This window comes from Gouania willdenowi, chromosome 9 (genome assembly GCF_900634775.1).
Source record: "Gouania willdenowi chromosome 9, fGouWil2.1, whole genome shotgun sequence".
Classification (NCBI taxonomy): domain Eukaryota; kingdom Metazoa; phylum Chordata; class Actinopteri; order Blenniiformes; family Gobiesocidae; genus Gouania; species Gouania willdenowi.
The window spans coordinates 27,090,707-27,107,040 of NC_041052.1; the positions used below are offsets into that span (position 1 = coordinate 27,090,707).

Here is a 16,334-nt window from a genome sequence, read left to right on the forward strand (position 1 = left end):
TGTGTTAAACCTGAACAATGTTGAGAGTTATTGTTAATGAATTGAATAAAGTTTGAGTGATCTGACTATTTTATTTCGTTTAATGCGTCTTAATAATAATAATAATAACAAACCGGTGCGCCTTATAGTCCGAAAAATACGGTATTATAAAATTACAAATCGTATTCACCAAAAGTGTTCCAAAAGTCTTGAGTACATAGACAGTCAATAGAATGTCCCGGTTTGATGACTCACGCTTACGGGTGTTAATACAGACACACAAATTGGATTACAACTTTCTTTACAAATTCTAATTCTACACACAGAGATTCAATTCATTTCAATTCAACTTTACTATGGACTCGAGGTCCAAAGAGACAGAAGAACACAATATAACAAACACAAATACAAGAAATAACAATTACACAGTAACTTTAAAAAGACAGCTATACCAGTGTCTAGACATTCTCGACTGATAGCGAATGGCACTATAGGTGACATCAACCTCAGACCACTGTATTCACCGACTTATTCAAACAACAGATAAAACTGTACATAAGCATCCGCACTGTGGCTTGAAGCGTGTTTATTCCAGCAATGACAAACATCTCACTTGCACTGGACCATCTCGATTTCCTGAGAAGCACACGCAAAGCATCATTATAGGCCACCTGCAACCTTTGCAAAGTTACCTTTTTTATAGTTCGACCAAAGGTGCACTGTGTACGGAGGTGTACAAGATGATTTGAACATTATTTTCACTTTGGCCGTACAAAATCCAAATTTACCCACCAGCGTGTTCGCCTGGGCATACAACGTTCTACATCGTTTGTTTATGTCAGCATCATCAGACAAGTCCTTTGTGAATACATATTTAGTTGTGTTTGTAACATTAAGCATTGTATTAGACAAATAAAAATCAGGAAATGTTGTACTTTTATCCTCCTTGGTTCTACAGATCATAACCAAACTTTTCACTGCATTATATTTGATGTCATGCTCCATGCCGTAGTGTGAACAAATGTTAAGCAGCTGTTGCAGCCCAGCAGTGCTCAGACTGAAGACCACTAGATCATCTGCATACAATAAATTATTTAACACAGTGTTACCAGCTGTACATCCAGTATTACAAGCCTCAAGTTTTTTTGATAGTTCATCCAGATACAAGTTAAATAGAATCAGGGATAATATTCCCCCGTCTGACCCCATTGCTGACCTTAAATGGAGCAGACACACTGTTCCCCCACTTAACCTGCATCACTTTGCTGAGCATACCAGTAGGTCAAGATTCGCACAATGAATTTAGGAACACCTTTCAGAGTCAGTTTGATAAATAATTTCCTGTGATTAACTCTGTCGAAGGCCTTAGATGCATCTAAAAAAACACATTTCTTTGAGAGCATATAAACACGTCTGTGCCCAGCTTAGCTTTGAAACCAAACTGGCTATCTGAAGATGAAACAAACTTTGACAATTTATCCAGCAGAATTGTTTCAACAATTTTATACACAATACTGGCCAATGTTATTGGTCTATAATAGTCTGAATAACCAATCTTCCCAAATTTATCTTTTAAAACAGGGACTAACAAAACAGTTAGCAAAAAATCAAAAAACTTTAAGTGCTCAGCTGAGACACCATCTGACCCACTGGCTTTATTTGAAACACACAGATCAAGATACGTACACACAGACTTAAACACACACAAACAACTTTGTTTACAAATTGTATTTCTACACACAGATCAATGTACAGATACACAGATTGTATTATGCACACACAAATTGTTTTGTTACAATAATGGCCCCATACTGTGTGTGTGTTTATGGTAGCATGCATTATAGTCCTCGTCCAGGATCAATAGCTGGTAGATATGGCTCACATCCAGCTTTGCAAATGACCTCCAGCAGTCACTGTATAGCCTGATTGTTGCATGGGTTAAATGTGAAGAGTGTAGAGCTTGGTGGTAAAAATAAAAAAATATATAATATCATACAATTTCACAAGCACTGTTAACATGGCTTTCAAACAGAAAAATATAGCTCACAGAGGATTTTCAATGAATTAGTTATTCCTTTTTTTTTTCCCGCTTTTCTGCGCATGCTGTCAGAGGTCAACATAAATGAATTTATTTTATTGCATAATTGTGACCATCACCAGCCCTCCGTAAGGAGGTGATGGGTAAGAAGTGAGGGAAGGGTAAGAAATACTTTATACTTTAGAGACTCAAGGTGGGAAATGGAAAGGATGGGGAAGAAGAGTTTATTATTTTAAAGTGAGAGTTAGATGTGAAGTTGTGTATATTGTGCTTATTGTGTTGTGTACTCATGTCTGATGACAAGTGTGAAGCTTAGGTATAAGCTGTGGTCAGAGGGAAGGAGTGAGTGGTAATACCTAAAACAGGTATTTGGGATCAACGTGTCTAAGGTTAAGCCCAGTACGAGTTTTATCCCACAGCCCAAGGCATGCCAGTGCATCGTAGACCAATTTTGTGCAAAAACCGCTACTGCAAACCCAAGTGCTGCTCCAGAACCGAAGATGCAGCCAGGCCATCAGAAAGAGTGGGGACCAAGAAGGCCCGCACGGCGCCACGATACAACACCCTCCACAGGCGAGACACCCCCATGATGTCAGCATAGCCTTGAGGACAGTGGGCCCCAGACCACCAGCCCCACCCCGCCCAAGGCAGTGCGGCGCAACACACCGAATTAGTTATTCCGAATTACATCATTCGAAAATAAAGTGTTCTGCTTCATGTTTACATGGAAATAGTAATTTCAAATTCAGGTTTACATGGAAAACCCATTTATTTGGTTTTTATTCAATTCCACATTTTATTGTCGGCTATAACACAGAAGACCACAGATGAGAACTGTTTTCACTTTTATTTTGATTGTGGTTTTGAGGCAGCAGCTGGACAATAACACACGGTTTCAGTTTGTTCAGGGAGATAGGAACTAATCACCAGGAAATAAAGCCCAGTAAAACTCCGGAAAGCAATCACCAGAAATAGATATTTTCTCCTTGGTAAAGATAGTAGCTCTAAAAACTGGTACAATGATAAACTTGGTGATATTACAGCCTGTGCATGCAGTATGGGTATGCATTTACTCCGTCTCCGGGTCTAAGTGCCAGCTGTCCAGTGAAGCCTGTAACATTGGCCAAGGTTCGTATGTGTTTAATAAGTCTGTGTGTGTCCGTGTAAAAGTCTGCATGTTGATGCTTCCGTCCATCCACTCTTTGCATTATATCCATATCTTCTAAGGCTCTTATTACAGTAAATAAATAATCTCAGCCTGAGTCCGGAAAGGCGATCGCCATGTCGTCACCAGCGCGTTATCGCGCATGCGTAGAACAACCAGAATTAACTTAAAGGGGAATTAAGTGTTTACCAAATCGGAAAAAACCAGCCACCTAATAAGGATTTAAGTTTATTTCGGAATTAAATAAGCATTAGGAATTAAGTATTATTCTGCTTTAAAGAGGAATTAAACCTACCATGTACATGTAAGACTAAATCCAAGGGTGGGGGGTAACAGCATGTTTTGCACAGCATTCCTACGTCAAATAAATCAGTGGATGAAATTATCCCTGCAGCCAGCAGGGAAGGCATTTCATCAATTGGAGTTCAAGACTTGCTGTTGATCCCACGGTGCATCCATGTTTGACATTTCTGAAGCCACCCTGTTTTTGGTGACTCCAGGATTTCAATCGATCTCCATCTCCATTGAGCAGAGGGGTGTGAGTGTGCTGCAAAGGAAGAACTCACAGGTGCAAGCTTGTTGTTTTTGCTCCTTATTTTCCACCCCCCCACCCACATTCTCTTTTTTTTTCCTTTAGGTTAGTCTCACTCAACTTGAAGACTTGTCTCAGTTTTCATTTCTATCAAAACTATTTTGCCTTTTGGATCATATTTTTGTTGAAAAAGTATCCAACCATTGGAATTCAACCATTACAGTTTTGCCCATTGCTTGAACATTCATGTCACATTTATGTCAAATTGAAACTCTGCTATCAAGAATCATTTGTAAAAATGTCACCGTGGTGACAAAATTATACCCATTTCTATCATATGAATACACTTTCAAATGAGCAGCAACACACTAGTCAACTTCATATAAAACACTGCAGTCTTTAGTTTTCACTGTTTTTATTCAGTGCCACAGAGGGCACATTTTCACATCAACCAAAAATTTAAATACTCAATTAAAAATCATTACAGTAATGTATTTTGCAGTACATTAAATTCAGTTAAAGCAGAAATAAAACAAACAATACGCTACTTTATACAGAAAAATACAATTGTGCACAAGTGGGATTATGGATCCTACTGTCTCATCAACATCCCAAGCAATGTCTTCTCTTGTTAGGCATTGGGGAAAATATACCCTCGTGTGGAAAATAGTTCTCTATAGGATTCAGAAATGGTGCCAAGTACACAACTTCAAATGGATCTTGGTTAGTGAACCAGTTCTGGACCAGAGCAGCCTGATGGAAACCAACATTATCTCAGACAACAACAAACCTGGGCTGCTCTGGTCTATCCTGTATCACTGCATCATGAACTATATCTAGAGATGTGATTATTTTCCCTCATAGTCAGACCATGGTTTATCACATGGTTTACCAAAGTTGCTCTCATGTCATCTGAAATATTTGTCGTTGAATGGCCTCTTTGACCTTGTCCTTTCTCTCTCTGTGTCTTTCTCTTCCTCTACCTGCCTCCATGCTTGCAAAGTTCTCAAAATGTCTTAACTGAGGCCTTTCTTGTAGCTTGATGATTGGTGTTCAATTTTGTCAGTAAGTATTTTCAGGTGTGTGTCTAAGTATTTTCAGTTACCTAATGTGTGTTGTCTTTTGAATAGATGTGTTTTCCCAATGGTACCCTGAGATTTCCTTTTTGAAGTAAGTGTCTTTGGCATGAAATAGTGTAGTGTGCAGAAACAAGTGTGTTACAGAATTGCAACTAAAGTGCAAAGCAGTGCTTTTGTTTAAGGTATGGTTACACTTGGTTTGAGGTATAGTAACAACAGCTTCAGGTTATGCTACTTTGGTTTAGGCATGTGTTTATAGTGTGCAAGCAATGAGTAAAAACTGTAAATTCAGGGCAATTTTGTTGTCCATCGTCAGACTGAAAATATTATTCTGCAGAATATTAATTGCAGTGTGTTTTTACGAGCAATGCTTTTTCCAATCATAGTTTAACTGTTTCAAATATATAACATGATATTTAATAAAGTTTTACTTCATGCCAAAACATGACATTTCAGTGCCTTAACAATACTTAAGAGAGATTAAAGGACAAGCAGGGCTCTACACTAACTTTTCCAGTGGTGGCACTGATGCGACTAACTTTCTCAGTTGGTCGCACTGTTTTTTCTTTTTTTTGAGCAGGGGTGGGTAGTGTACAGTATAGCCACGCATGCTGATGAATAGTTGACTTAACCGGCGTAGCGTAGTTTTGTATGAAGTATGAAAGATTGACAATGACTTGAGATATATCTGCTAAATGTTTTAGTGTCAATATTGAGTTTTGCTGCAACGAGCAGTGGCTGAAATAACAGGTCATTTATTTTATACAATTTTATACAAGACGTGACATTTTTTTTTTTAAATAACAGCAAAGCATTACAACAGATTACATGTATTCTGTTTTCTTTATTTTGCAGAAATGCTGTACTTGAATTAACTTAACAGTAGCATGACTAACTTAGCATCTGCATTGCTTCACCCCATGGAATTGAATTCAGAGGGTCCAGCTCTTATAGTGGGGTCTCCTAACCCTCTTCCCCTGGTCAGGGGTCTGCAACCTTTACTCTACAAGGAACCATTTTGCCTCATCTCACCTGGATTAAAGTCCTCCTGGAGCCGGAAAAACACCTTCTCAATGAAGACAATAAAGTGTATTAAATTCTATACTGTTAAATTATATAGAATAATGTTTGATTTAAATTGATAATGTAAATGGAAACTTAAAAGCAGTTTAAAATAAAATAAAATAAATTGTCATCAAGAAATAAAACAGCATTTTGCATCTTCAAATTCTAATGCGTCTTAGTTTACACGAATATAATGTTATCTAAAGAAGATTTTTTTTTAGTTAATGTATTTGAAAGGCTAGAAAAAGTGACTTGAATTTGATAATGCATGATCATGTGGTCAAAACATGCTAATTGCTCATTTCTTGCCACACATAAAGCATGCATATTTAACCGGCACATTGGCGATTAAATAAATCTTTCCCCCCACATAAAATCTCTATTTTCTTCCAGAATAGTGTTTTTGTTGGTTTAGTTATCTTACCAGGGATTTAAAACAATGTTAGCCACAGGTGCAGGAAAGTTGATGGTCTATATTGCAGGAGGTGGAGTGTCATTGCACAACATAATTTATTTTAGGTTAACAAATTGTTATTTCTTGATTTTATTGTTATTAATCATTAATAGCCTCTGTCAAAAAAATAACTTTTTACTGCTGCCCTCAATGTGAGCGCGCACTCAGTGAAGGGTTTGTTATACCTGGCTCCGTTTGCGGACCGCGCGTACTCCAAAGGAGCGCATTGGTGTTTATACTCGGCGCATTCACCGTTGCATTAGCCGCTGCCAAGTTGTGTGAGAGTGCACCATCTCCTCACTCACAGCGCGGAGCGAGAGAGAGAGAACTGCGCTCTGTGGGACGTGATGAAGCGCTCAGTCGCTCCGTCCAAAATTCAGCACTGGTGGCAGTTTGTTCGACTTTTTTGCAGCATAACAACTAAATGCAGCATCACCATGTTTACTGTGAACTCTGGGCTCCACTATCTGACTTGTGTAAATAGAGCTGAGAGACATGCTGGGTTCATACCTGACTATCATCTCACTGATGTATTCTGGACCAAACCCATTCACAGATTTGTACACCAGCAGTAGAACTTTCGAGTCTATTCTGAGGCTGACTGGAGTTTAAAACTGGAGTAATGTGCTCTGACCTCTTTGTTCTGGTGAAGATCCGAGCTACAGCGTTCTGAACCAGCTGTAACTGTTTGATGCTCTTTTGGGGCATTCCTGTCAGAAGACCATTACAATAATCCAGTCTGCTGGAGATAAAGAGCGCTGACCACTTGTTCTCCGGCTGTATCATAGACAACCCCGCTTCTACGGTTTAAATGATCAACTTCAAAGGGAGTTACTAAAGGATTAGTTCACCCAGAATGTAGGCTTATTCAAGAAGTTGAGGGATTTTTAGGGACATTAGGTCCCAGTCCTGACACCCGAGTGGCCACGTTTACATGGGAGCTTCAATTCCTCTTTAAAGCGGAATAAAATTAAATTCCTCTTCAACCTGACATGGTAAACACATAATTCCTAATGCTGATTTAATTCCGAATTAAAGTTAATTCCTCTTTCTCGTAAACACTTAACTTGGGTAATTGCGCTTTAAGTTAATTTGGATTGTTTTGCGCTTGCGCGACTTGCGACAATGACGATATAATCCAAGATGGCGGCGGCCCGGACTCCAGCCTAGACTATTTAATAAGAGCCTTAAAAGACATGGATATAATGAAACGAGTGGATGGACAGAGGCATAAACATGCAGACTTTCACACAGACTTATTAAACACACACGGACTTCTGTAAACATGGTAAACGGAAAAGGCTTCACCGGACGGCTGGCACTAGCGCCGGAGGCGGATTAAATGCGTTCCCGTACTGCATTCACAGGCAGTAGTATCACCAGTTTATCATTTTATCAGTTGTTAGAGCTACTATCTTTACCAGGAAGCAGCTATTTTTTTCCTGGTGATTGTTTTACGGTGGTTTACTGGGCTTTTTACTGGGGATTAGTCCCTATCTCCCTTCCGCTCTGCTGTCCAAACTGAAACCGTGTGTTATTGTTGAGCTGCTGCTTCAAAACTACAATCAAAATAAAGGTGAAAACAGTTCTCATGTGTGGTCGTCTGTGTTAAGGCCGACAATAAAAGGTTTGTTGTGTGTTTCTCCTGATAGGTTACGCTCTCCCCCTGTCCAATCAGAGCCTTCCCAACCCCCAGACCTAAAGCGGAATTATCTAAAACCGAGTAAACCAGTTTTCCTAGTAAACCTCATTTGGGAATTACCATTTCCATGTAAACACGAAGCAGGGCACTTTAATTCCGAATGATTTGATTCCGAATTAAAAACATCATGTAACCGTGGCCAGTATCACATGAGAAGTGTGATATTCCATTGTTCCTTTATGTTGCTCTGGAGGTTGCTGTATTGACACCCTGATTTACATGTTAGTAAGCCAAAGTATCAGGCAGCCAATGGCCACCAACATGCTGCAGTTCAGGGGTGAAAAACACAAAAAGTTATCTGTACTGCTTGAAGTTGGTATTGAGCCTTCCTCGAGCCTGCCAACTAACAGCATGGAGGACAGCATGCTTTCCTCAACCCAGAATTCTCCCAGCTTCCTACCGCCTGCGTGTGTATAGGGGCTGGTTTGTTGTAAGATTTTACTTGTTACTAACTTAGAATAAAAGATAATTACAAATAATCCTTTCATCTTTCCTTGAAGCTGATCATCAAAAAACTGGGAAGGTAGAGGTAATAAAAACCTTACAAAGCCCTTTAAATGAGGAAGTGTAGGACAGTCCTCTGCTGCTGCCGTCTCTCTGTAGAGGGGGAGGGCCTGCTGCCGCAGAATTACAGACACTGATGGCCAGGGGACTGGTTTAAAAAAAAAAAAGGGTTATTGATATGTGCACTCCATACAACTATTACAATATATACAATTCACACATTTGTACATAAAGAAAAAAATACTTGGGGTACTTTTATTTTAATCAACAGATTTATGGATTCAAAAATATCCAAAATTTCCATGTAAGAAGGTCTTATATTAGTCTATTTTCTTTTTGAAGTGATGCAATTTTTGGGGGTTTAGACTCCAATTACATTTGTCTATAATATCTTCCCAACAATATAAACACGTTCAAAATATTACTATTTTTTATAGTTTACACTGTATCCAGAATAATAATAATCTTTCTCAATAATAACTGTTGATTGATTTGTCATGACTGCTCCAGGGTTTGAGTTTGTTTTATTTTGTTTCACATCTACCTGGGCTGCAGCTCTTTGTTTTTTAGACTGCTGCCAACTTGTTTGTAATGTTATTTCAGCAAGTTTAAATTTTACAGTTACAGTTGGGGACCTTTGCAATTGAATACCCTAATTACAGTACAGCAACCAAATTAAACTGTATCAACTAAGTAAATTAATCAAAAAGGCCCGTGTAAAGGCTTTATCAAATAAAAAAAAATATTCTGTGAAATCTGTGACCTGTTGACCTGCACAACTCAAAGAATCGGAATGAAGAATCTTTTAGAACCGGAACCTGAATCGAAAATGAGAATCGGAATCAGAATCGTTAAAATCCAAACAATGCCCAACCCTAATCTTGTCATGATTTAGTTGAAGGAAGTTTTTACACATCCAGCAGTTTACTTTTTTTAAGCAGTCACACAACACAGTGGGACCATACTCATCTGGGTTCAGTGATAAATATAGTTGTGTGACACCTCTGATAATCAACCTTACAGTTCTGTAAAATGTGTCCTAGAGGAAGCATATAAAGGCTAAACAGAAGGGGTCCAAGAAGAGAGCCGTGAGGAACCCCACCAAGCATTGGCAATCTGTCAGATTCAAAGTTTCCAATGCTTACAAAACAAATTCCCTCATCCAAGTAGGATTTAAACCATTGCATTACTTTTCCATTTAGTCCAACCCACGTTTGCAATCTGTGCAACAAAATTGTATGATCCACAGTATCAAATGTAGCACTGAGATCAAATAGAATGAGAACACATACTTTTCTTAAATCAATGTTCAACCCTGTCATTGATCACTTTGATAAGATCAGTTTCTGTGCTGTGATAAGAACGAAAGCCTGACTGAAGTTTATCAAATATTTTGTTGAAGGTTAAGAATTGACTCAGTTGGTTGGTCAATGATCTTGGCCATGAATGGACGATTGCTGATTGGTCTATCGTCAGCCAGCATAGAGGCATCCATCCGGTGTTTTGTTTTTTAACAAAGGTCTCACAGCAGCTACTTTCAGGGATTTTGGTACGGTGCCTGGCTGGAATCATTAATTATCTGACACAAATCAGTGACAATTGACTTTACAACAGTTTTAAACAAGTTTAAGGGTATTGTGTCAAGGCAACACGTTGATGGATTCAGCTGCTGAACAGTTACCTCTTGTTTTTGGGTTCACTGTAATAAACTCTAGCATTGTAGTTGACTCATCCCTCAGTGGTTGAAGCTGTTCAAGCTTTTTGTTATTTTGCTGGTTTGTTATGATGTTTGACCTTATTGATTTTGTTTTTCATTGAAATATACAGCAAATTCATTGCATTTTCCAGTTGACAGTAATTCAGGGGCTATCCGATCTGGGGGGGTTGTGGGCTTTTCAATTACAGAAAACAATGAGAGTTATTGACATTTTTAGCAATAATTTCAGAAAGGTATTGCTGCCTCGCTTTGAACAAGCCATCATTAAACTTACTTATTTTGTACTGTTCTAGATTAATTTGAAGTTTTTTTGATCTCCATTTACGCTCAGCTCTTCTACAATCAGATTTCAAATTTTGCATTATCTCTGTCTTCCTCCAAGGTGTTTTCTGTGTTGGGTTTTCTCTTAGTTTTGATTGGAGCAACCACATATATGACTTTACAGACTTTTATAATAAACTCATCCAAGAGATTATCAACTGTCTCAGCACTCAAGGTTGGTGTCATAGCTATGGCTTCCATAAACTGTGCACATGTGTTGTCCTTAATATACCTTTTCTTAAAACACACAGAAGTAGGGGGAACAGATTTTACAGTCTTTAAATAAAAAAAGAGAAATTATCAAATAGAACTAAGTCTCAGCAGAGATATCAACATCTTTAGAGATAATCAGATCCAAAGTGTGATCTTTAGTGTGTGTCAGACAAGTCACGTGTTTAAGACCAAAAGTGTCCATTAAAGCATAGAATTTTTGGCAGTATTGTCCATGTTATTGTGTACATGAATATTAAAGTCACCTGTTATTATCAAACAGATGTATTCAGTGCATACAACTGACAGCGGTTCAGCAAACTCATCCATGAATTCTCCAGAATATTTTGGGGGTCTTTAAACGACTAAAAACAGAACTCTTGAATCACTCTTCAGTAAAAACGACATATTTAAAGGAGCTAAAATCACCAAATGTTATCTCTTTGCACTGAAATAGTGATTTAAAGGTGGTAGCAACTCCACCACCTTTCCTGCAAGTACGACACATTGAAATAAATAAAGTCTTGTGATGCACTTTCATTGAGAACAGTATTACTGAAACCACGTTTCATTAAGAAATAAAAAGTCCAAGTAACGTGTCAAAATAATATCATTAATTAACAGTGATTTGTTAACAAGAGATCTGACGTTAAGAAGAGCTCATTTCAAAGACTTTAATGGAGACACTGTTATAATAATCAAATTATTATCTCTATAAAGCTTTTTGTTTCTCTTTAATTTAACAATTTTACCTCTGTTACCTGTCACCACAGGAATTAAAGAAGCTGCATTAACTCCATAAGGCCCTGACTTTTTCTGGTTTTTCCTACAAATAGAGGTATTGCAGTCCGGACCCAGCACACATCAGACATGTGTCGCTCTAAGTTGAACACAGCTGGCTGTTTAGATCATGCTCTTATCAACCTGAGGAGAAGAGTGATCCTGGGCCTGGTATCGTCAAGGAGGGATGGGTGGTGCTGATTGGTTCTTTAGGGCTGAGAAGATGGGACCATGGTGGGGTAAAGGGTGGGGTGTTCGTCTTGTGACAGCAAGAACCACCTCATTCGTCTGGGCAGTTAAATCCAGGAAGGCAAGGACAGAAGAGAAGCTGGATGAGGAAGTACAGTGGGTGAACTTTGGGGTGAAACAGGTTTGTCCTGGTTTGTCCTGAGATTTGGGGGGTGGGTTGACCTCTTCATTTTGCCGATTTTGATTTTAATTTCTTGATGGAAGCTCATCGACGCCATGTTCTTTCCTTGTTGTTTTGTTCTCCAATGGTACATGTTATCCTCTGTCTTTATCAGGACCTTTATATATAATATAGCAGTGTGACTGGTGAAGAAAAAAAGGTTGGATGTGATAAGTTACACTTCGGCCTTGTTTAGACAGTCCATCTGCTCTAAAAAGATGACGACATTCCCAAAAAATCTGAATTTTTTAACCTTCTTCTTGTGTAAACTTTCTGTTATCATCTCTGATGTTAACGGGTCAGGTTGATTTTGACCCATGTATTAAATCAGCTATAAAATACACTAAAAACAATAACCTATCATCCAATCTGTTTTTTTTTTTTTAATCTCTGTTACCTTGTTACTTCCTTATCTATGAAAATGTTGGTTTTAATATTTGTTTTGTGGGCCTCTGGGCCTTTTTTTTTGTCAGTATACCCCTCAATTTATTTTATTTATTTTTTAAATGGTAAAATGAACTTCAAGAGAATCATATTAATAAATAAAAGGTTGTTGTGTTATCTGACTATTAAAGAGGGGTAGAGAACACATCTCTTCAATCAATTGTCTCAATTTATTTTTTCATTTTGATATTAATAACTATAGTAACATCTGGTGTTACGGGTCAATTTCGACCCAAATATATTTACATCAAGAAAAAGGCAAAAAAGTATTTCTTTCAGCAATAGAACCTTAAAGCCTAAACTGAAGAAAAATGAAAAGCAGAACAAGTTACGACACAAATTATAGATTTGCCAGGCCAAATAAACAACAACCAATCAAGCAAATCAAATCAATAGAAATCAATTACTACTGTGTAAGATTGTGTGTGTGTGTGTGTGTGTGTTAGGAATGTGCAATAACCATAACTTTATGTAACTAACAAACAAGATTCAGCAACAGTAAAAACACTGAGGGAGTTATTTGTTCTTTTCATGTGCTTTTTTTATTTATTTTTTTTAATTAAATAATTTCATTTTAATTGAGGAGATAAATTAATTTCGTACAATAACACTATTAGAGTGATCCGCATGCACTGATTTTTAATGTGTTGATGTATTTGTGTTTGTAATTAACCTGTTTACATTAAGTTGGGAATTATTTTATTCATTTATAGTTTTTATTTATCGTGATGTTTATCGTTATCGTGATAAATACCAGAAATTATCGGGATACATCCCTAGTGTGTGTGTGTGGCAAAAAGTGACACTTTTTGTGTGTTCTTTGCAGAGATATTTCTTGCTGTTGAAACACACACTACGTTTGTTTTTCCTGTCCTTACTGCTTGGGCAGGACTGACACCTCAGGTGGCCTGACTGGGGTTGTGGCTCTGGCTGATTGGTGTTGAAGCAGGGCTGGTTGAGAGAGGAGCTGGCTGTCAGTGAGTCAGTCTGTGACAGTGCACTAATGATTTCAGTTTTGGCTCTAATTATTGCTTTATAATCTTATTATTATTACTGAGTCAAAACCAACCCTAACAACACAAATGTCACAATTTCAACCAGCGCATTTTATAATTTAGTGAAAACTTTTTTTTTTAAATTTTGTTGATATAGAGGGTCAAAAGCCTTGATGCAATAAACACATTTATGTGATTATTTTACGCATTTAAAAACTAAGAACGGGTCGGTGCCGACCCTAACACAAGACGAAGGTTAAATAAAATTTAGTGAAAGGACAGTAAATCCTTGAGAACTTCAGATCTCCTGTGCGGACTGGTGGTATCGGGCCACTGATGAATACTTTAGGCCGCAAACAGCTCACAGTTTTTAGCAGATGGGTAAAATCCTGCTTTAACACCTCACAGACTCCTCCTTGGCTAAATCATTTAATCTAAAATGAATCACAACATTCTTCAAATGTGGATAATCTGCCACAGTATGCAAGATTTTGTCAATCAGGTCTGATACTATGTCATTAGGTAAGCTGATCAGTTTCACATTGCTGCGGAACATCTTCTGAACATCTTTAACAGTAATGTCTGCGCTAGCGCCCCCTCACACCCTGAGGTCAAAAGTTGAATAGGTTTTATTTCGGGGCCGTCCAGAACGGAAATAAAATTAAAATAAACATTTTGAAATGATCAAATTACTCCAAAATAACAGATACACACACTTGGGGTATTTGGAACCCGTCGACCAAGTTTCAGGTCGAACTGGCACCACGTCGGGGAGATATTTGCTCCACACACACACTCACACATCCACACAGACTTCCCTTGAATTATAGTATAGACTAGTACAGTGCCCGTCGGAAGTATGCATTCATGTGGGAGCATAAGGGGTATAATTGGGTATTTTTGTATCTTTCTGTTGTGTTTTTGTGCATTTTTTGTATAATAATAGTTTTTTGTTGCCATTGCAGTGGGATTCTGGAATCTTTTTGTGTATTTTTGTATCTTTTTAGTGTAGTTTTGTGCATTTCTGTTGTTATTTTGTGTATTTTTGTATAAAGTTTTAGTTTTGTGTATTTTGAGTCATTTTCATATGTTTGTTGTTGTTTGGTGTATTTTTCTGTAATGTATGTATTTTGGAGTCATTTTGTGTGTTTTTGGAGCCTTTTTGTATATTTTTATGCAAAAGGGCATACTTTTTGTACTTCGTGTATAAATATTTTTCATATTTTTGTTGTTTGGTGTATTTTTCTGTAACGTATGTATTTTGGAGTAATTTTGTGTGTTTTTGGAGCTTTTTTGTATATTTGTATGCATTTCTGTTGTCATTTTGTGTATATTTTGTATAAGTATTGTTTAGTTTTTAGTTTTATTATACTAATTTAGTATATTTTTATTATAAATACTGTGTGTGTGTGTGTGTGTGTGTGTGTGTGTGTGTGTCAGCCATGTCCTCTGTGCGTTATCTATCACACATACGCGCGCGCTTCTTCCACATGAACCATCGCAGATTGTTAAGAGAGACACGGTAACTACGGTAGCCAGTTAAGTCAACTATTCATTAGCATGTATGTCTATGCTGTACAACCCCGACTAACAGAGAAAGTTTGTCACACCAGTGCCACCACTGGATAAGTTTGTGTAGAGCCCTGATAATAATACATATGTTGATAGGGATATAATATTAATAGTGAAAGTAGTAATAGTAAAAAAAGTAGTGTTGTAATGATATTAATGGTAATAATTGCAATAACAAAATTAAAATGTACTAAAAACAATATTAATAATAAACAATATTAAATAATTATACGGTAATAAATATAATGATAATATAGCAATGCTAATAATACAATGAGAACACCAATAACTATAATAAAAAAATATATATTAAAAATGAAAAAGAATATGATGGTAATTATAAGAATAGCAATAACTTCAATACAATAGTTAAATTATACAATAACAATAACAAAATAATATAATGAAAATCCAGTAACTATAATACAATAAAAACAATAACAACATAAAATAATAAGGTAATAGTAATAATAAATAATACAATGAGAATACCAGTAACTATAAGATAAAAGAATAATACAAAAAAAGAATAATATAACAATAGCAATAACAATGATATAATACTGTGTGTGTGTGTGTGTGTGTGTGTAAAAGAGAGAGACCCGAAAGTACCACAAAAAAATAAACGTTTTGCAACACCAAAGTTGCAAATCTCTCTCAACGGCTCTGTGTGAGTTCACCATGTACATCCCGATGTAGTGCACGCACGCACGCGCATCAGCCGTGTGTGTGTGTGTGTTTGTTTACATTGCAGCTGCTAGCATCTTTCTTAGCACATAGTAGAATATGAGAAGAAACACTCACCGTTGCGCAGAACAAACAATAATCATAGTGGACTCATCCGCTCACAAAAACGTTACATTCCTCTGTCTGAAGAAGCAAAATGTTTGCGATAAGGTAACGACCATCAGCACAGCCACCGCCCACACTCATGGAGACGAAGGAGGAAGTGACGTCTGTGACCCGAGATTTAAAGTAAGTTTGGAATCACGGGACTAATATTAAATAACTATGAAATATTAACTTAAATGACTTTTAGCGGTACAAAAACCTTTTTAATATCGACCTTTTTTTTTAACCCAAAAAACTACGACACGGTGACGTCATGAACCCGGAACCGGAAGTGGCGCGCTCTTACCGAGGGAGCCGTAATTATAAAATTGTTTTGACCTTTTTGCGCAACCAAGTTACTCCAAAATAACAGATGCACACACTCGGGGTATTTGGAACGTGGATGAATAGCAGTTGATTCACAGTTCATCTGTTTCGCCTTCAAAATGGATGCCGGAAGTCGTCTATCAACAGATGGTTGAATAGGTTTCATTTCGAGGCCATCCAGAAGTGAAATAAAATTAAAATAAACATTTT

General features: G+C 37.3%; 1 protein-coding gene across 3 annotated transcripts in view; it reads left to right on the forward strand.

The window, feature by feature from the left end:
• The window catches only part of LOC114469904 (leucine-rich repeat transmembrane neuronal protein 4), a 144,420-nt gene that overhangs the window by 68,648 nt on the left and 59,438 nt on the right, over nucleotides 1–16,334 (forward strand). The window lies entirely within an intron of this gene.